At 41.4% G+C, this 20236-nt stretch overlaps 1 long non-coding RNA gene across 2 annotated transcripts; it reads left to right on the top strand.

The window, feature by feature from the left end:
• The first annotated feature begins 38 nt into the window (after positions 1 to 38).
• On the top strand, positions 39 to 15745 carry LOC113592453 (uncharacterized). Of its 2 annotated transcripts, none has more exons than XR_003412328.2 (3): positions 39 to 816; positions 2079 to 2268; positions 14399 to 15745. It is a non-coding gene; the product is annotated as an uncharacterized LOC113592453 (long non-coding RNA). The 2 variants fall into 2 exon arrangements; XR_003412327.2 differs by having other exon boundaries at positions 14152 to 15745.
• Positions 15746 to 20236: the final 4491 nt, after the last annotated feature.

Here is a 20236-nt window from a genome sequence, read left to right as displayed (position 1 = left end):
GTGCGCGCGCGCCCCCGCCTCCCGCGCGGGGCTGCAGGACGAACGAGCCGACGGTCCGCTGCGTCTCGTCACTCCCCCGCCCTTCCGCTCTCTGCCTATCCTTTGGAGCATGCGCGGGAGGGAGGTCCGACGCTAAAGTGCGTCGAGCGTCCAGTGCTCACGCCTACAGCGAAAATCTGCCTGCGGAAGCGGAACTTGATCCGTCCCGGAAGGCTTATTGAACGGATTCTGACCGCGTGCCGGGCGCCTTGGTGGCTGTAGAGGCTTGGAAGAGCCGTGCTTTTCCCCCAAGCGGCGACTTTCCTAGCTATCGCTTTCAATAAGCCTCGTGCTTGTGTTTTTTCATTAGTGCATGTACAGGTTTACAAAGGTTATCTTTGTGACGATTTGCAACAGTTTTTGTCTGCTCATTTAACCCGTTTGGATAGATGAGGCAAGTTGAGTTCGACCTGCCAAGCTCACCATTCTAGGCTGTGGGGAAACCAAGAATCAAGGCGCCAGCTCAAGAGCCGGTTTTCCATCTCCAGGAATTCCTTTAAAACTTAAGATGATCCCCTCAGCCCTTTCTTAAAGGCCACCAGTAACTGCGTTCACACTTTTTCAAGTGAATAGTCTCATCAAAGACCCAAATGGTGTCTTTTCTTTCTTGGGGACCTTAGTCACTTGCACAGTGCCTATAAATATCAGGCACCCAGTAAATATTTGCTGAATGAGTCAGCTGTCTGTAGTCAAAAATTATTATCTGTAGGGTCCAAACAGCCTCCTGGAAAATCCAGAATGTGGCATCTTCCATCGCATGTTTTTATACTATGCAAGGTAAAAAGAATATGCAGTAACGCCTACTGTTCTCCCAAATCCATCTGCTTTCAGAAGTTGTATCTAGTTTAGTAAACTTAGCCCTATACTATATTCTAAAATAGGACTGAGAGTTGGGCTGCCTCTTGGGAGGAAAGACAGGTGAGAGCAATACTTTACTTGGAGTCCATGGTTAGGTTTCAAAACCCCATGGACCCCCTAAAATTGTGAACAGCATTTTAATGTAATTGTGCATGTTTGAGAAAAGAACTCATGACTTTCTCAATTTTTCAAAAGGGGCTGTTATACCAAAAAAAAAAAAAAAAAAAAAGGTTTGGGTTTTTTTTTCAGTGTTTATTTTATTTTTGAAAGACAGTGTGAGTGGGGAGGGGGCAGAGAGAGAGAGAGGAAGACACAGAATCTGAAAAAGCATCCAGGCTCTGAGCTGTCAGCACAGAGCCTGATGCAGGGCCCAAACCAACGAACCGGTAAGATCATGACCTGAACCAAAGTCAAATGCTTAACCGACTGAGAAACCCAAATGCCACCCCAAAGAAAGTCTTAATAGGGAGTTTGAGAGGCCATCTAGATACTTCCTTATATTTCAACTTCAGACATTGATCAAACAGCTCCATAACAGCATAATTGATTTGGGCATATTTTCACAAATCCTTTTAGTAACTCACAGCACTCTCCATAGCACTCAAGGTATGTACCATCTTCCTCTAAAGTCTAGGTCTAGGGGCACCTGGCTGGCTCAGTCAATAGAGTGTGTGACTTGATCTCCGGGTTGTGTGTTCCAGCCCCATGTTGAATGTAGAGATTACTTAGTCTTAAAAAAAAAAAAAAAAAAAGGCCTAGGTTTGTAGTCCATTCAAGAAGTCTCCATCCCTAGATGTTAAGCAATGCAATGGCTCATTGAAGGAACACCGAAACACCAGCTCTGAAACAATATCTTGTGAGGATTAGGCACCATCCTGAAGACCACATTCATACACTCTAAATCAGTTAGCAATATATGGTGCTTTGTCCCCAGTAGGTAGAATATATGGGTCTGGAAATGAAGGGGTGAAGGTAGGAATGACCCTGCTTGGTGCATCCTATCAACTCAATCAGAAATCATGGTTTCCAAAGGGGACTGCTTCCACCAATAGATACAGCAGGAGTCCCATTGAACTTCAAGCGATAATTGCTGCCTGAGCATTTCAGATGCCTTGTAACAAGGGACCAACAGACATGGCAAGAAGGCACCATCTTTTTTTTAATTTTATTTTATTTTTAAGTAATCTCTGCACCCAACGTGCTGCTAGAACATATAACGCCAAGATCAAGAGACCCGTGCTCCACCAACTGAGCCAGCCAGGCACTCCAGACAAGTCACCATGTTGGCAGGGGTGATTTATCCCAATCATCGAGAGGAAGTTGGAATTCTGTTACACAATGGAAGATGGAAGGACGATGTTCGGCACCCAGGTAATTCACTTGAGTATCCCTTGGTGCTTTCTTACCCAGTTTTGTAAATGGAAAAGTACATTAGCCATGGCCTATAAAGGGCATTGGTATCGGGGGCTAATGACCCTTCGGGCATAAGGCTCTGGGTCATATCACCAGGTAAACCACCTGGACCAGCAGAGGCACCAACTGAGGATGAGAAGAATCTGTGTTCAGATAGAAGCAGGAGACAAGTACAGTTAAGCAGATACATATAAGCAGACAATTCACAAAAGAGGAGATTCAGTTACGCAATATATGTATAAAAACAATATGCAGGGGCACCTGGGTGGCTCAGTCGGTTGAGTGTCTGACTTCGGCTCAGGTCATGATCACTCAGTTCGTGAGTTCAGGCCCCACATCTGGCTCTGTGCTGACAGTTCAGAGCCTGGAGCCTACTTCAGATTCTGTGTCTCTGTCTCTCTGCCCCTACTCCACTCATGCTGTGTCTCTCTCTGTCTCTCAAAAATGAATTTTAAAAAAAGTTAAAAATTAAAAAAAAAACAATATGTACTTCATGAGTATCAGTGAAATCCAAATTATGATTACAATAAAAAAGTTCATTTAAGAATCCTGATTTTTTGGGGCGCCTGAGTGGCTCAGTCGGTTGAGCGTCCGACTTCGGCTCAGGTCATGATCTCACGGTCCGTGGGTTCGAGCCCCGCGTCAGGCTCTGTGCTGACAGCTCAGAGCCTGGAGCCTGTTTTGGATTCTGTGTCTCCCTTTCTCTCTGACCCTCCCCCGTTCATGCTCTGTCTCTCTCTGTCTCAAAAATAAATAAATGTTAAAAAAAAAAAAAAAACTTTAAAAGAATCCTGATTTTTTAAATGTTTATTTATTCTTGAGAGAGAGAGAGAGAATGGGGGTGGGGGGCAGACACAAAATCTGAAGCAGGCTCCAGGCTCTGAGCTGTCAGCACAGAGCCTCCTGATGTGGGGCTCAAACTCACAAGCTGTGAGATCATGACCTGAGCTGAAGTCAGACGCCAAACCGACTGAACCACCCAGGCGCCCCAGGAATCCTGATTAAACATACTTATATAAAAATTAACAGGCTTAATGGGTTACAGAGTTTCAGTTTGGGATAATGAATAAATTCTGGAGATTGTTGGTGGTGATGGTTGTATAACAATATTAATGTACTTAATGTCACTGAATTGTACTCTTAAAATGATTAAAATGAAAAAAACGATTAAAATGATAAATTTCAGGGGCTCCTGGGTGGCTCAGTCAGTTAAGTGTCCGACTTTGGCTCAGGTCATGATATCGCAGTTCATGGGTTTGAGCCCTGCATCGGGCTCTATGCTGACAGCTTGGAGCCTGGAGCCTGCTTCGGATTCCGTGTCTCCCTCTCTCTCTGCCCCTCCCCCACTCATGCTCTATGTGTGTGTGTGTCTCTCTCTGTCAAAAATAAATAAACTTAGGGGCGCCTGGGTGGCTCAGTCGGTTAAGCATCCGACTTCGGCTCAGGTCATGATCTCATGGTCCGTGAGTTCAAGCCCCGCATTGGGCTCTGTGCTGACGGCTCAGAGCCTGGAGCCTGCTTCCGATTCTGTGTCTCCCTCTCTCTCTGACCCTCCCCCATTCATGCTCTGTCTCTCTCTGTCTGAAAAATAAATAAACTTAAAAAAAATAATAATAAATAAATAAATAAACTTAAAAAATGTTTAATGATAAATTTCATGTATATTTTACCACAATTAAACAATTATTTTAAAAAATTAACCAGTATTGGGGCACCTAGCTGGCTCAGTTAGTAGAGAATTCAACTCTTAATTTTAGGATTGTAAATTCAAGCCCTATGTTGGATATGGAGATTACTTAAAAATAAAATCCTTTAAAAAAAATTAACCAGTGTTTTATATACCAGTAAAAAACTGATAAGAAAGTTTTAAAAGTTCTATTCTCATTAGCTACACAAAAGTGTATACATATATGTGTGTGTACATAGACACATATATTGATACGCTCAAGCCTAAAATTAGAACTAAAGTCCAGGGGAAATGTCTGCACTGTTCATAATCTATATAATGTAAACAGCTAATTTCTGAGAAAACTAAGACTCTAAACAAATAAATATGCAAACCATGTTCTTAAAAAGTCTTACTATTCTAAGTGTTTTTATTTTTTATTTTTTTATTTTTTCAATGTATGAAATTTATTGTCAAATTGGTTTCTAAGTGCTTTTAATCCCAGGTCTCCCTCTCTCTCTGGCCCTTCCTCATTCACGTGCACTCTCTCTCTCTCTCTCTCTCTCAAAAATAAACATTAAAAAAATAAATTGGATATCTTCTTTATAACAAAAAAAACAAACGGTTTTTTTTGGTCGGGGGGAAAAGGGGGAAGAGCAGAAGGAGAGAGAGAGAGAAGCCGGCTCCACATTGAGCATGGAGTTGGACATGGGGCTCGACTCCATGACCCTGGGATCATGACCTAAGAGGAAATCAAGAGTCCACGCTCAACTGACTGAGCCACCCAGATGCCCCAATACAGTTTTTTTTTTTAAAAGAATAATATGAGGGAGATTTACCCCACCAGGTATTAAAACTTTTAGAATGAATAAAAAGAATAACCAAAACTTTGGAAACTGATTCCAAAACTGACATATTAGTTAATTTAGAAACAGCCCTTAGAATAAACAGAACTTAGTATATGATAAAAGTGACATCATCAGTGAGGAAGTGACTGGGATCGAGCCCCACATCAGGCTCTGTGCTGAGCATAGGACCTGCTTAAGATTCTCTATCTCTAAGGGCACCTGGGTGGCTCAGTTGGCTGAGTGTCTGGCTCTTGATTTCACCTCAGGTCATGATCTCATGGTTTGTGGGCTCAAGCCCCACTGATGGCACAGAGTCTGCTTGGGATTCTCTCTCTCTCTCTCTCTCTCTCTCTCTCTCTCTCCCCATCCCCTAATTGCGCTCACTCTCTCTCAAAAAAAATATTCTCTCTCTCTCCTTCTACCTCTCTCCCTTGCTCATGTTCTTTCTCTCTAAAAAAAGAAAGAAAAAAGAAATAGATATAGATAATAGATAGACACATAGATAAAATAGATAGGTACATTTCCTTGTTGATCATGCTAGAGTCTAAATGTGCAGTATCTGCCAAGACACCCATGTTGGAACACAGCTTCTATCATGATGGCCATGGGCCACATGCCAGGCTTTTCGGGTAGCGATGATATCTTCAACATCTTTTATGAGGCAGGCATTGGCAAAAATATCACTAAAGCAGTTTTGTAAAGAATTATTTTTCATGAAGTTGTTATTGGAAATCTTTTTTTCTAAGTTTATTTATTTATTTCGAGAGAGAGAGAGGATGCATATGGGCAAGGCAGAGAGAGAGGGCTGACACCATGGAGTCTGACTTGAGGCTTGAACTAATGAACCCGTGATCATGACCTGAGGCGAAACCAAGAGTCAGACCCTTAACCAAGTGAGCCACCCAGGTGCCCTGGACATCTTATTATTGAGAAAGATGGCACTAGTTGTTTGTTGTTGTTGTTTTTAATATTTTTTAATGTTTATTTATTTTTGAGAGAGACAGAGTGTGAGCGGGGGAGGGGCAGAGAGAGAGAGGGAGACAGAATCCAGAGCAGGCTCCAGGCTCTGAGCTGTCAGCACAGAGCCCAACACAGGACTCATACCTATGAGCCACAAGATCATGACCTGAGCCAAAGTCAGAATCTTAACCAACTGAGCCACCCAGGCATCCTGATGCCACTAGTTTCTGTACATCTGTAGGAAATCATTATTGGCCAAGAAATTAGAGTTTTTGGCATTCAGCAGGATGGGATGAGGGAGGAGTCTTTCTGTTTTCACCTCCTTGCTCACAGGATTGTCCATTAAAGCAAAAAGTCAAGACTGGCAATTCCCATGACCAGTTCCTCAGGTTTTCACAATTGTACCTATGGATCCTACTATCCCAACCTCTCTACTCACACGACTTGGATATCTGATTGTCACTTCAAGGTAGACAATGATGCTATTATATATTGGGCAGAGTCCTAGACACTGAACGCAGTATAGTTTACATAATCTTTAACTTCCTCATCAGGTAGCAGGTTCATTGTAGAGCTAAGTCTGTCTGATGTCAGGATCACTTTCTATCCAGTTATTCCATCACCATTTATTGAAGAAATTATCCTTTCCCCAGCATATATTCTGAGCTCCTGTGTCATAAATTAGTTGACCATATACATGTGGGTATTTTTCTGGGCTCTCTATGAGGTTCCATTGATCTATGTTTCTCATGCCAATACCATACTGTTTTGATTACTATGGCTTTGTAATATAACTTGAAATCAGGAAGTGTGATGCCTCCAGTTTTATTCTTCTTTGTCAAGGTTGCTTTGGCCATTTAGGGCCTTTTGTGGTTTCACACAAATTTTAGAATTGTTTTTCATATTTCTGTGAAAAACGCCATTGGAATTTTTATAGAGATTGTATTCAGTCTGTAGATAGCTTTGGGTAGTCTGCAGGTTTTAACAATATTAAACTTTCTAATCCATGAGCACAGAATATCTTCATTTATTTGTGTCTTCTTCAATTTCATTCATCAATGTCTTGTAATTTTCAGTGTTCAGATCTTTCACCTCCTTGGTTAGATTTATTCCTAAGTATTTGATTCTTTTTGATGCTATTATAAATGGTATTGTTTTCTTAATTTCTCTTTCTGATAGATCAATATTACTGTATAGAAATACAACTGATTTTTGCATATTGATTTTCTATCCTATCCTACAACTTTACTGACTTGTTTATTAGTTCTAACAGTTTTGGGGTGGGATCTTTAGGGTTTTCCACATATAATATCATACCATCTGCAAATAGAGACAATTTTACCTCTTCCTTTCCAGTTTGGTTACCTGTTATTTCTTTTTCTTCCTAATTGCTCTGACTAGAGCTTCCAGTACTATGTTGAATAAAAGCGGGAAGCATGGGCATCCTTGGGGTACCTGGCTGGCTCAGATGGTAGAGCATGTAATTCTTAATCTCAGGGTCTTGAGTTTGAGCCCCATGTTGGGTGTAAAGATTACTTTTAGGGGCGCCGAGGTGGCGCAGTCGGTTAAGCGTCCGACTTCAGCCAGGTCATGATCTCGCGGTCCGTGAGTTCGAGCCCCGCATCGGGCTCTGGGCTGATGGCCCAGAGCCTGGAGCCTGTTTCGGATTCTGTGTCTCCCTCTCTCTCTGCCCCTCCCCCGTTCATGCTCTGTCTCTCTCTGTCCCAAAAATAAATAAACATTGAAAAAAAATTAAAAAAAAAAAAAGATTACTTTTAAAAAGTAAATTAAATTGGGGTACCCGGGTGGCTCAGTTGTTAAGCATCTGACTTCGGTTTGGGTGATGACCTCACAGTTGGTGAGCACAAGCCCCACTTTGGGTAAGCTCCAGCCCTGCTTCAGGTAAAAACACCAGCCCCAGATGAGTGCCGATTCTCTCTCTTTCTCTCTCTCTCTCTCTCTCCCTCCCTCTCTTGCCCTCTCTGCCCCTTCTGGGTTTCTTTCTCTCTCTCCCTCTCTTTCTCTGCCCCTCACTTGAGCCCTTTCTCTCTCTAAAAAAAAATTAATTAATTTAATTAAATTAAAATTTTTATAATGTTACTCATTTTTAAGGGAGAGAGAGACAGAGCACAAGGTGGGAAGCAGCAGAGAGAGAGGGAGACAGAGAATCTGAGGCAGGCTCCAGGCTCTGAGCTGTCAGGACATGGGGCTCGAATGGTTCATCCACAAGATCATGACCTGAGCTGAAGTTGGATGCTTAACCAATTGAGAGACCCAGGCACCCTAAGTTGTTGGTTTTTTTTTTTAAATACTGGGCAGCCTTGACTTGTTCCTGATCTTAGAGGAAAATATTTCGGCTTGTCACCATTGACTATGATGTTAGCTGTGGGCTTGTCAAATACAGTCTTTATTATGTTGAGGTATGTTCTCTGTACACAGTTTGTTGACAATTTTTATCATGAAAAAATGTTGAATTTTGTCAAATGCTTTTTCTGCATCTATTGAGATGATCTTATGATTTTTATTTTTCATTTTAATATGGCATATCGCATTAATTTGCAGATATTGAACACCCCTGGAATAAATCTCAATTAACCATGGTGTATGACCCTTTTAATGTACTGTGGAATTTGGTTTGTTAATTTTTAGAAAAAAAATTTAATGTTTAGGAACCATGAGATCATGACCTGAGCTGAAGTCGGACACTCAACCAACTGAGCCACATAGGCACCCCTGTTCAATCATTTTTTGAGTCCTCTCTCTCTCTCTCTCTCCCTCTGTTTTTCTCTCTCTCTGTCTCTCTCTGTCCCTGTCTCTCTGCCTCTCTCTCTCTTAATCAGTCTGGCTAGAGGGTTATCAATTTTGTTGATCTTTTCAAAGAAGCAGTTCCTGGTTTCATTGATCTGTTCTATGGTTAGCTCATTTTTTGTTGAGGATTTTTGCATCCAGGGACATTGGCTATAATTTTCTTTTCTTGTAGTGTCTTTGTCTGCTTTAGTATCAGGGTCATATTGGCCTCATAAAATGAGTTTGGAAGTGTTTCCTCCCTTTCTATTTGAAAGCTTGAGAAGATTAATAATAATTCTTTCTTAAATGTTTGGTAGACTTCACCAGTGAAACCACCTAGTCCTGGACTTTTCTTTGTTGGGTGTTTTTTTTAATGGTTCAATCTCCTTGATAGTAATCAGTCTGTTCAGATTTTTATTTCCTCATGATTCAATCTTGGAAGTTTGTATGTTTTTATAAATTTATCCATTTCTTCTAGTTTTTCCAACTTGTTGGCATACACTTGTCCATAATAATCTCCTGTGAACCTCTGAATTTCTCTGGTATTGAATTTCTTTGGTAATGCCTCCTCTTTCATTTGTAATTTAATTTATTTGAGTCCTGTCTCTTTTTCTTGGTTAGTCTACTAAAGTTTTGTCTGATTTGTTTATCCTTTTTTTTTCTGTCCCACCCCCTATTTTATCTTAAAAACCATCTCTTGGTTTCATTAATCTTTTCTATTGTCTTTTTGGTCTTTGCTTCATTTATTCCTTCTCTGATCTTTGTTATTTCCTTCTTTCTACTAGCTTTGGGCTTCATTTGTTCTTTTTTTTCCTAGTTAATTGGGGTATAAAGTTAGGTTCTCTGAGAGCTTTCCTTTGTTCTTAATACAGGAGTTTATTGCTATAAACTTCCCTCTTGGGGTGCCCAGGTGGCTCAGTTGGTTAATCCTGACCGTTGGCTCAAGTCATGATCTCACAGTTCCTGAGTTTGAGCTCCCCATCGGGGTCTCCACGGTCAGTGCAGAGCCTGCTTATATCTTCTGTCCCCCTCTCTCTGTACCTCCCCCCCAAAAATAAACATTAAAATTTTTTAATAAAAAAATAAACTTCCCTCCTAGAACTGTTCTTGCTGCATTCTATAAATCTTGATATATCATATTTCCATTTTCATTTGTTTCACAGATTTTTTTGTTTGTTTCTCTTTTAATTTCTTTAACCCATTGATTGTTCAGGAGCATGCTGTTTAATTTCTGCATACTTGTGAAGTTTATAATTTTCTTCTTGTAATTGATGTCTAGTTTCATACCATTGTGGTCAGAAAAGATGATAAGATTTCAAGCTTCTTAAATTTATTAAGACTCATTTTGTGACCTAACATATGATCTATCCTGGAGAATGTTCCATGTGCTCTTGAGAAGAATGTGTGTTCTGCTGCTGTTGGATGAAATGTTCTGTAAATGTCTGTTAAGTCCATCTGGTCTACCAGGTCATTTAAGTCCAATGTTTCTTTTTTAAATTTTTTTTTTCAACGTTTATTTTTGGGACAGAGAGAGACAGAGCATGAACGGGGGAGGGGCAGAGAGAGAGGGAGACACAGAATCGTAAGTCCAATGTTTCTTAATTGATTTTCTGCTTGGATGATCTATCCATTGTTGAAAGTGGGATATTGAAATTCCTACTATTGTATCGCTGTCTATTTCTCCATTCAGATCTGTTAATATTTGCTTTATATATTTAGGTCCTTCTATGTTGAGTACGCAAATATTTACAAATGTTACAGCCTCTTGATGAATTGATCACTTTACCATTATATAATGACCCTCTTTGTCGCTTGTTACCGACTTTGGTTTAAAGTCTATTTTGGATAATATAAGTATAGCTTACCTCTGCTTTCTTTTGATTTCCATTTGCACACAATGTCTCTTTCCATCCCTTCACTTTCCATCTGTTTGTGCCCTAAAGCCAAAATGAGTCTTTCCTAGGCAGCATATAATGGGTTTTGCTTTTTTATCCATTTCGCCACTCTACTATCTTTTGACTGGAGAAGGAAAAAATCTTTTTAAAGTTACTTCTATCCATATGTTAAAAAGATACTCAGGTACTCATTGTATTTCTGCTTTGTGTTTCAGTTTGGTAAATTAGGTAAGTAACGCACATACATTATTCATATCATTATATCACAATGCATTACAATTAACTTAAGTACCCCAGTTTGGTAGAATTTAACCAATTCTGTCTAATGGCAGTCCAAAGAGGATTTCCTTTTTAAGAGACTTCTTCCTGTAACTTCGCAGATAGTAGAACCAACATTAGTTTCAGGGGGGAAAAGATTGAGCAATTATAATAAAAATGCAGTATTAAATAAACAGCATAGTATGAATGTGCCAAAGAATGCACGTGCTGTTAGCTCGGCTGGCTCTCGTTAGCTCTGCCTTTGCTACAGACTTCAGCCTTAACCAGTTTGCCATCTCAAGCATGCTTGCCTTAAGTTAGGTCATGAGCAGCAGGGAGGCTGTAGGTGGAGCCCATTGGAAGTCCTTACGTCTGACCCTACATCAGTCAGTGGCTGCACAGGGGAAGAGGTGCTGGGCTCACACTCCCTGGTCTGGAATTCCCCACGTGAGGACATTCTACCTATCAGGAGCTGGGCAAGCCTCTTGAACTCTTTAAGTCTCAGTTCCCTCTACAGGGATTATTGTGAGGTTTGAATGAGGAGATACTGTGTAAAGAACCTAGAATAGTACCTGGTACATTAGACGCTATCCATAAATGCTAACTATCGTATCTTCTATATTATACCACAAGTATATATACTTCTATATAGATATAGATATAGATATAGATATATAGATATAGATATAGATATATAGTATAGTATATGTATAGTATAGATATAGGTATATACTATATATATATATATATATAGTAGAGTGTATATACTATAGTACATATACTTCTGTATATATGTACTCTGTATATATACTTTACATACTTCTGTGTATATACTATATGTATATAGTATATGTATAGAGTAGTATATAGTATATACATATACATATATAGTAGCATATAGTATATATACTATATTATATGGACAGAAAAGAGGGCTGTGAGAAGTAAGGGAGATGATTCATTCTCAAAACTACCAAATAAAGTCTGTGTTGTCTAGTTAACAGCAGGTTTACAACTTATTGGAAATATATATGAACGACCCCCACCCCCCCCACCCCCCCATCCCCGCCCCACAAAATGGAGTCCCAAACCTTTAGACACTTCACTTCCTGGTTCTTCTTCCCCTGTCCGATTCAAGGACTTATTTTCATGGGCTTATTTTCAAGGGCTTTGCAATGAGCATGCACCAAAGAACAAAGGGAGGAGGGACTGAAAAATCTCTGCCATACCTCAGGGAATTTGCATTTGTTCCAATCAGACTATTTTTGCCTTACATGGGCATAGGTAGTGTCTGGGTAAGGCTGTAACCTCTGTAGCACTCAGCCAATGAGGAACCAGGGGAGGGACTTGCATGCTAGAAGATAAATTGTCTGCTGTTAACTGCCCCGAGTGTGCCTGTCCATCACCCACTCTTGCAAGAACGTTGATTAAAGCCTCTCTTCCCTGTGCTCCGAGTCTCTGCATCCCTCCTTTGATTGGGTCAGTGAGCCTACTTCTCACAAGGGCAAAAGTGACCTTTTCAACTCTTCTTCCCCCCTGCAAAACTTAAAAAATAACTAGCTGTTCCCATTTCTCTATTATGCAGCAAGATTTAGCTTACTTGGTGACAGGGCCAGCAAGAGCCTAGAAGAAAGGAATCTACTGAATGTCTGCTAAATGCCTGGCAATTTATATGAGGATACAAATGTTTCTTGTCAAGAAACACTTTTTTAGGGACAATTTCTTTTTCTTTTCTTTCTTTCTTTCTTCCTCTTCTCCTCCTCCTCCTCCTTCTTCTTCTTCTTTTTCTTCTTCTTCAAGTTTATTTATTCTGAGAGAAAGAGAAAGAGAGACCAGGGGAGGGGGAAAAGAGACAAAGGGAGGGAGAGAGAATCCCAAGCAGGCCCCACACTGTCAGCATAGAGCCTGACGCAGGGCTCAAACTCAGTAACCATGAGATCATTACCTTAGCTGAAATCAAGAGCCAGAAGCTTAACCAACTGAGCCCAGGCACCCCTTCCTTTTTTCTTTCCGGGACAATTTCTGCCAATTGGTAATATGATCTTCAAATACTCAATCCAATTCCATTAAACAGGTCAATTTAGTATATTTCAGCCATGAGCCAAATACTGAGGGCCAGAAACGAGTGTAAGACTGCAAAACAGTGAGAACAGGAACTGAGCCTGTCATGTTTATTATATTTGCAGTGCCCAGAATAGCACCTTGTGATAGGAAGTTCTCCATACATTTTTGTTGAATCAATAAGTAGATGAATGGGGGCGCCTGGGTGGCTCAGTCGGTTAGGCGTCGGACTTCGGCTCAGGTCATGATCTCACAGTTTGTGAGTTCGAGCTCCACGTCGGGCTCCGTGCTGACAGCTCAGAGCCTGGAGCCTGTTTCAGATTCAGTGTCTCCCTCTCTCTCTGCCCTTCCCCTACTCATGCTCTGTGTGTGTCTCTGTGTCTCAAAAATGAATAAAGAAGCATGGGAAAATTTTTAATATAAATAAATCAAAGAGATTCTGAGAAGGGGTCTATAGGCTTCCACAAACTGCCAAAGAAATCCATAGTAAAAACAAATGAACACAAAAATAGGAATTGGGATTCTGTCACACAATACTGTGTGACTTTATTTTTTAGTTTTAGTTTTTTACATTTTTTTAAAGTTTATTTATTTATTTTGAGACAGAGAGAGAGAGAGAGAGAGCACAAGCAGGGAAGGGGCAGAGAAAGAGAGAATCCCATGCAGTCTCTGCACTGTCAGGGCAGAGCCTGATGCAGGGCTCAAACTCACAAACCATGAGATCATAACCTGAACCAAAAAGCAAGAGTCGGAGGCTTAACAGACTGAGCCATGCAGGCGCTCCATAACAGTGTGTGACTTGGGCAAATTTTCAAAATCTTTTTGGGCCTCAGTTTCCTCATGTGAAAAATGTGTATAATACTGATAGTTTTCTATTTTATAAAGTGGGTGTCTAGGTGGCTCAGTCGGCTAAGCATCTGACTTCCACTCAGGTCATGATCTCACAGCTCGTGAGTTCGAGGCCCACACTTGGCTCTGTGCTGATACCTCAGAGCCAGGCTCAGAGCCTGGAGCCTGCTTCGGATTCTGTGTCTCCCTCCCTCTGCCTCTCCCCTGCTTGCTCTCTCTCTCTCTCTCTCTCTCTCTCTCAAAAATAAATAAACATTAAAAACAATTTTTTTAAATATAAGGTGTTGTAGAAATAAAAGAAGTACACATAGAAAATTTAAAATAATGCCAGGTGTATGATAAATATTCAATAAATATCATAATATCAAATCATCTTGATTTCTGAAGAAAATCCAATGAATGATCCCTTAAATCCAACATTCCTTGAGACTGTAAACTGCTTATGAAGATTTCCCTGAACGCTAGTTAATATAACAACCAAAAGAGTCCTCATTTTCTCTCCTTCACTTTTTATTAGTCATTTTGAGGATCAACGCAGTGTCAACACAAGGTTCCTGTTTTCTGCAAAGAACTAAAAAGGCAACTTCCTAAGAATTAAGGCTGATATACAAACATAGATTTAGAGTTGACAGGTCCCCGAGGAAGATATCTTATTCCAGGTTCTCTAAAGCACCGATCTCAATGCTATTGACAGGCATGAACTAGCTCACTTCAAGCATATGAAGGGAAAACCAGAGCCTGACTTAAACTGTGCTGTACTGCAGGTGGTCAAAGGCAAAGAGACGCAGGAAGCAGGAAGGAAGGCAGAGGAACTGGAGGCCAGCCAGGAACAAGCTGGGAATAGCCAGACTGCACTGCTCCTTAGTTACCATGGGCTTTGTCCAGCCAGATGTCCTAGCATCTCCTTGGTTTTCTGCCTGAGGAATCTGACTATTCATTCTGAAGTTATCTTAAATGCTGTCCACATTCACAAATACTCCTCAGAGGCCAAATTCATTTTTAAATGTTCATCCTAGCAAGAGATTTTTTTTTACATAGATGGGGATACAGCCTGGACCTAAATAGATTTAGGTTCAAGTCTCATTGTAATTTACTGCCTAAGTGAACTTAAGCAATTGACTAGGATTCTCTAATCTTCAGCTTCCTCATCTGCCCCAAAATCGAGATAATTTACTCAATAAATATTCACGTTTGAGTCCCTATTATGTGACACGCTCAGATTTGGATGTTGAGAACACAGGAGAAAACCACACAGGGTAGCTTCATTCAAGTGAAGACGGGAGAGAAATAAATAGACAAGACAGTATTGGATGTTGATAAATGCTCGGAAGACAATCCACCAAGTTGATGTGCAAGAAGTGATGGAGTTGCAGCGTCTTTGGAGGAGGAAGAATTTGACATTGGAGCCGAGACTGAGGACAAAAAGACAAGAAGAAACTCGCCTCATGAAGATTCGGGTGTGGAGCATTCCAATGAGAGGGAAAGAGAATTTCAAAGGCCCTGAGGCGGAAGAAAGCGCTTGGTGTGTCCTTGGAATATAAAGAAGATATACAATGGAGTGAGGTGGAGAGGGGCTGGGGAGAGGTGGGAGAGGTAGGCAGGACTGAGGAAGTGGAGGAGGATGTAAGAGCTTTGAGAAGAGCCGGGGAATGTGTGAATACTTGTTGGGGAGAATGGGGGAGAGAACATGCTGGAGAAGTGTAGTAGGGTTGCTTGGCAGCATTGAGACTCCTTTTGAGATGCGTGGTCATGAATTTCAACTAGAACTGGTTGGCATAGTGGATGTTGCGCTGAGAATTAGATGAAGTGAATGGAAGTTTTTGACACATGGTAGATGCTCAGAAATGTTCACTAGCTATTGTAAGGGAGAAAAATCTTAAGATGAAGAAAACTAAACCAACTCATCTATTTTTGCCACCATCTGTAATTTATCAGAGAGGTAAACGATACACTATGTATTCTGAGCTTTGGTTTAAGACTGTTTTCCACCCAAAGGGAGTTTTTTAGCATCTGGATGTTTTAAACCTGAACGTTTTTGCACACCCAGTGCAAAATGCCGCGATTTTTTGCTCTTGTGGTCTTAATAAACTGGAAGTAAATTTCTCCTGTCAGTCTCTTGTGGGATCACTTCCTCATATTCCAAATACAGGAACACAGTATATGCACAAAATTTTAGTATATACACAAAATTTGCTTCTCTTTCTCTTTCTGCATGTTCAGACAAAAGAAAGATTTCTTTTGGTGACTTTCCAAGATGTTTTGAAATATTAATTCACAACATTTGATGCCTGGGAATAACTCTGTAGTGTAGCATGCCATATCTATTGCAACTTTAAATATAATCTCCTCTGCAATGGCAGAAATGGAGAACATCACACCTGAGATTTTCTATAATTTCATCTCACCAATGAGATCTTTTCTGACAAATCCCTTTAAAAAAAACGGAGGCTCCATGCCCAACGTGGGGCTTGAACTCATATCCCCAAGACAGAGAGTCGTATGCTCTACCAATGGAGTCAGCCAGGCACCCCTGAATGAACTTGATTTGAACAGGACAGGACATGGAATTGGTGGGGACTTCAAGGACAGAGGCTGGGAGACTGGGGGGTGGCTGAGAGGTGAGAATGACCACAGGTTGGTAGGAGGCTAGTGATGAGTCCAGCCAGGGATAGAAAGTGGGCTTCCCAATAGGAGGAAAAGTGTGATGGAGAGGAATCTGAGAGCTAGCAAAATCTGGGATTCTAGGCTTTCAGTCTAAGAGCGGGCTGTGAGAACTCTGGCTCATAGTCAGAGAAGTTGAAAAGAACAAGTCAGGTCCTCGATCTTAGTTTTTCACAGCCCCTACCTCTATGTTCTGGAAACTTTTCCCCTAGGGGGCATCATCCACTCCAATGTCCAAGGTTCCTCGAAGAAACCTCCTCCCCTCCACCTCCCACCCCTACTCCACATAATATTTACAAGTTGGACACAAAAAGGTTCTGATGTCATAGCAAATGCACTGGTCTCTGTCATAACCGCCCAACAGTCAGTTCCTGTGTATGCTGACAGATCCTTCTGGCAAACATCTAGGACTTCCTGCCTGAGAGTTTTCCCTAATCACTGGAGCATGCTTGACCAGAAAAGCCAGGGTTTTAATGTCCCCAGAGCAACCATCAAACAATGATTAATGGAGCTGATATAGAAATACATATTTCAGGGGCACCTGGGTGGCTCAGTCAGCTAAGTGTCCGACTCCGGCTCAGGTAATGATCTCACAGTTCGTGGGTTCCAGCCCCACGTCATGCTCTGTGCTGACAGCTCGGAGCCTGGAGGCTGCTTTGGATTCTGTGTCTCCCTCTCTCTCTGCCCCTCCCCTGCTCACGCTCTGTCTCTGTCTCAAAAATAAATGAACATTGAAAAAAATTTTTTTCAAAGAAATACATATTTCACTTACCTATTGCTGTTTAACAAAGCACTCCAAAACCAGTGGCTTAACACAACAATTTGTTATTTCTCATGATTCTGTGGGTGGGCCAAGCGATTCCTCTTCTGCTTCTGCCTGGGCTCACTCACATAGCTGTGTTCAACTGTAATTGAAAGATCCAAGCTGGCATCAGGTACATGTCTCACAATTGGCATTGGCCGTTTGCTTGGAACACTTTGGTATTCCTCCACATGGCCCTTCTTCTTTACTGGCCCAGCTTCCTTACATGGAGGTCTCAGCATTCAAGAGGGCAGAGGCAAAAGCTGCCAGGCACCTCAAGGTCTAGGCTCTGTCACTGGTACTCTATCACTTTTGCCATTTTTATTGGTCAAAGCAAGTCACAAATCATCCTGGATTTAAGGGACAATGGCTAATAGACTATGGTGCACCTAGAAATAAGAAAGATGGGCAGACAATAAGGGTATTGCTTAACTTGTATAACAGAAAAAAGATCATGCACGAATGTGAAAGAGACACATTTTGCCTAGGGTGAGTCCCTTATCCCCCTTAGTCACATTCTCATATAATTCCTTCTTCTCAAGAACCTATACCTCACTTCTAGCCAAGAGAGTATGGTAAAGGTGATTGGGATAGTCACTTCCTTAATTAGGTTATGTTATGAAAGGCACCATCTTGGCCAACTGCACTGAGAAATCTTCCTGCTGGCCTTGAAGAAGGAAGTTGTAAAAGGTGAACTTGCCTGGAAGAGAGAGGGCCATGTATTAAGAGTACCCCCTTTATGTTACAATTGCAAAAACCTGAATTCCAACAACGATTTCATTTTGGAAGAATGCTAGAAACTCCAGAAGGGAGCTCTGTCCAGAAAGGAACGTAGTCCATCTGACATTTTGATTACAGCCTTGTGAGACCTCAGGTGGTGGACCTAGCTAAACCACGCCTAGATTGCTGACCCATGGAAACTGCGAATAAAATAGAGTGTGGTCTAAGCTTCTAAGCTTGTGGTAATTTGTTATGCAGCAATATAAAACTAATACAAGTGGGTAGAAAGTTGAGGTCAGCCACTATGGTGGAAAAGAATAATCCCTCACCCAGTTTCTCGATCTAGAGCCCATGAACTGAAGGGAATGCCAAGTCCCCTTGAAGAAGGACCCTACAATGCTGCAACAACAAGTATAGATGGTAGTGATGCCATTAATCCTTCCACAAGGGGATTTATGGCCACTTACTAGAATAACTGAACAATGGAGAAAGAGAATATCCAGACGATTCAAGAGCTCTGAGTTGACACTGACACCAGGTAACTCAAAACATCAGTGTGGTTCCCAATTGGGGAAAGTACTGGATTAGAGCACTTGGTTCTCAAGCAAGAGCTCCATAACCAAAGATTCAGATTCCTCAAGAATGGAGACCAAGGATGATTGGTAGGGGAGGGAGATAATAAATATCAGGACAGCTGCAGGATCAGTGCAATAACATGGACTGAGGTTATTCTATTAACCCATCTCAATTAATTTTTATTTTATATATTGTTGGCTGCCACCTTGAAGAGTCAGTGACAGAATGAACTTAATGTGGGATATGAGCAGATCAGAGTAGAAGAAGGTGTCTTGGCGCCCTACATATATTCCCTTGGCATACACCTCTCCTCACTCTGATGGCTTTTTCCTGCCAGTATTTGCAACCCTCTGCTTGGCAGTTTTCTCTGGCTATAGGTGCATATTTGGCCCAGACTTGGAACAGACTGCAGTGGCCAGAGTGTTAATGTACTGAGAGGCAGCTCTCAACCGATAACTGAAAGGTGCTGGTGTATAAATACCCCAGCTTCTTTGCTTTTCTGGGGGACAGCTCTGAGACACATTTTGCACAGTCGCCTGGATCTCCCCCAAGACTGAGCTCTGATTTCTCATTAACTCCTCTGTCTGGCTTCCTCTCTTCTGTTTCCTTCCTCACTCCCTTACCGGTGCTTCCTGAGATCAACTCCCAGTAGACGACTTGCACTATGTTCTTGTCTCAGAGTCTGTTTTTGAGGACCCCAACCTAAGACGGCAGGCAATCAAATAAATTTGAGAAACATGGCACATTTCAGAACCTTGGGGTGAGGAAGCCAAGGTGGGCAATTTACATAGCGAGAATGCATCATCTACAACAAAGCATAACACAAACATAACATTTAGTGAAAGAAGCCAGACACAGAAGAGTACATGCTGTATTATTCCATTTATATAAAGTGCGACAACAGGCAGTATGAACATATGCTATTGGAAGTCAAGATAGCAGTTACTTTTGGAGGGTAATACTAGAAGGCTGGATGAGGGGGTTTGGGGGCAGCTAGAATCATTTGTTTCTTTAGATGCTGATTACATGGGTGTCTCTGAAAATTCATTAGGCAGTAGGCTTAAGGTTGTACAATTTTGTTTATATATTAAATATATGTATATATATTTTTTAATTTTTAATGTTTACTTTTTGAGAGAGTGTAAGTGGGGAGGGCCGGCGGGGTTGGACGGAGGATCCAAAGCAGGCTCCGGGCTAACAGCAGCAAGCCCAATGTGGGGCTCGAACTCATAAACCATGAAATCATGACCTGAGCCGAAGTCGGACGCTCAACTGACTGAGCTACCCCAGGTGCCCCTTAAATATATACTTAAAAATTTTTTTCTAACGTTTATTTAGTTTTGAGAGAGACAGAGAGACCAAGCGCCAGCAGGGGAGGGGGCGGAGCGAGAGGGAGACACAGAATCCAAAGCAGACTCCAGGCTCCGATCTGTCAGCACAGAGTCCAATACAGGGCTCGGACTCACAGACCATGAGATCATGACCTGAGTCAAAGTCGGACACTTAACCTACGGAGCCACCCAGGTGCCCCAAATATATATTTTAAGTTTAAAAAAATCCTGCAACCCTCTGCGTGGCAGCTTCAGTGTAATGACAGATGATTAAAAATGGCTTCCCATAATTTGAGCAATAAATAACCCAAAGTACAAAATAAATTTCATGAGTCCAAAGTGATATAAATAAATGGTTGAAAAATAAACAAATAGGGGAGGAGACAAATTTCCTATGCAGAATTCCAGGTGCATCTGGCTGGCTCAGTTGGTAGAGAATATGACTCTTGACCTTGGGGTTGTTTTAAATTCCAGCCCCATGTTGGAGGTAAAGATTACTTAATAAATAAAAG

This window comes from Acinonyx jubatus, chromosome A3 (assembly GCF_027475565.1).
Source record: "Acinonyx jubatus isolate Ajub_Pintada_27869175 chromosome A3, VMU_Ajub_asm_v1.0, whole genome shotgun sequence".
Classification (NCBI taxonomy): Eukaryota; Metazoa; Chordata; class Mammalia; order Carnivora; family Felidae; genus Acinonyx; species Acinonyx jubatus.
Note: the sequence above shows the minus strand (reverse complement) of the source record. Positions and strands in the feature narration are given on the sequence as shown.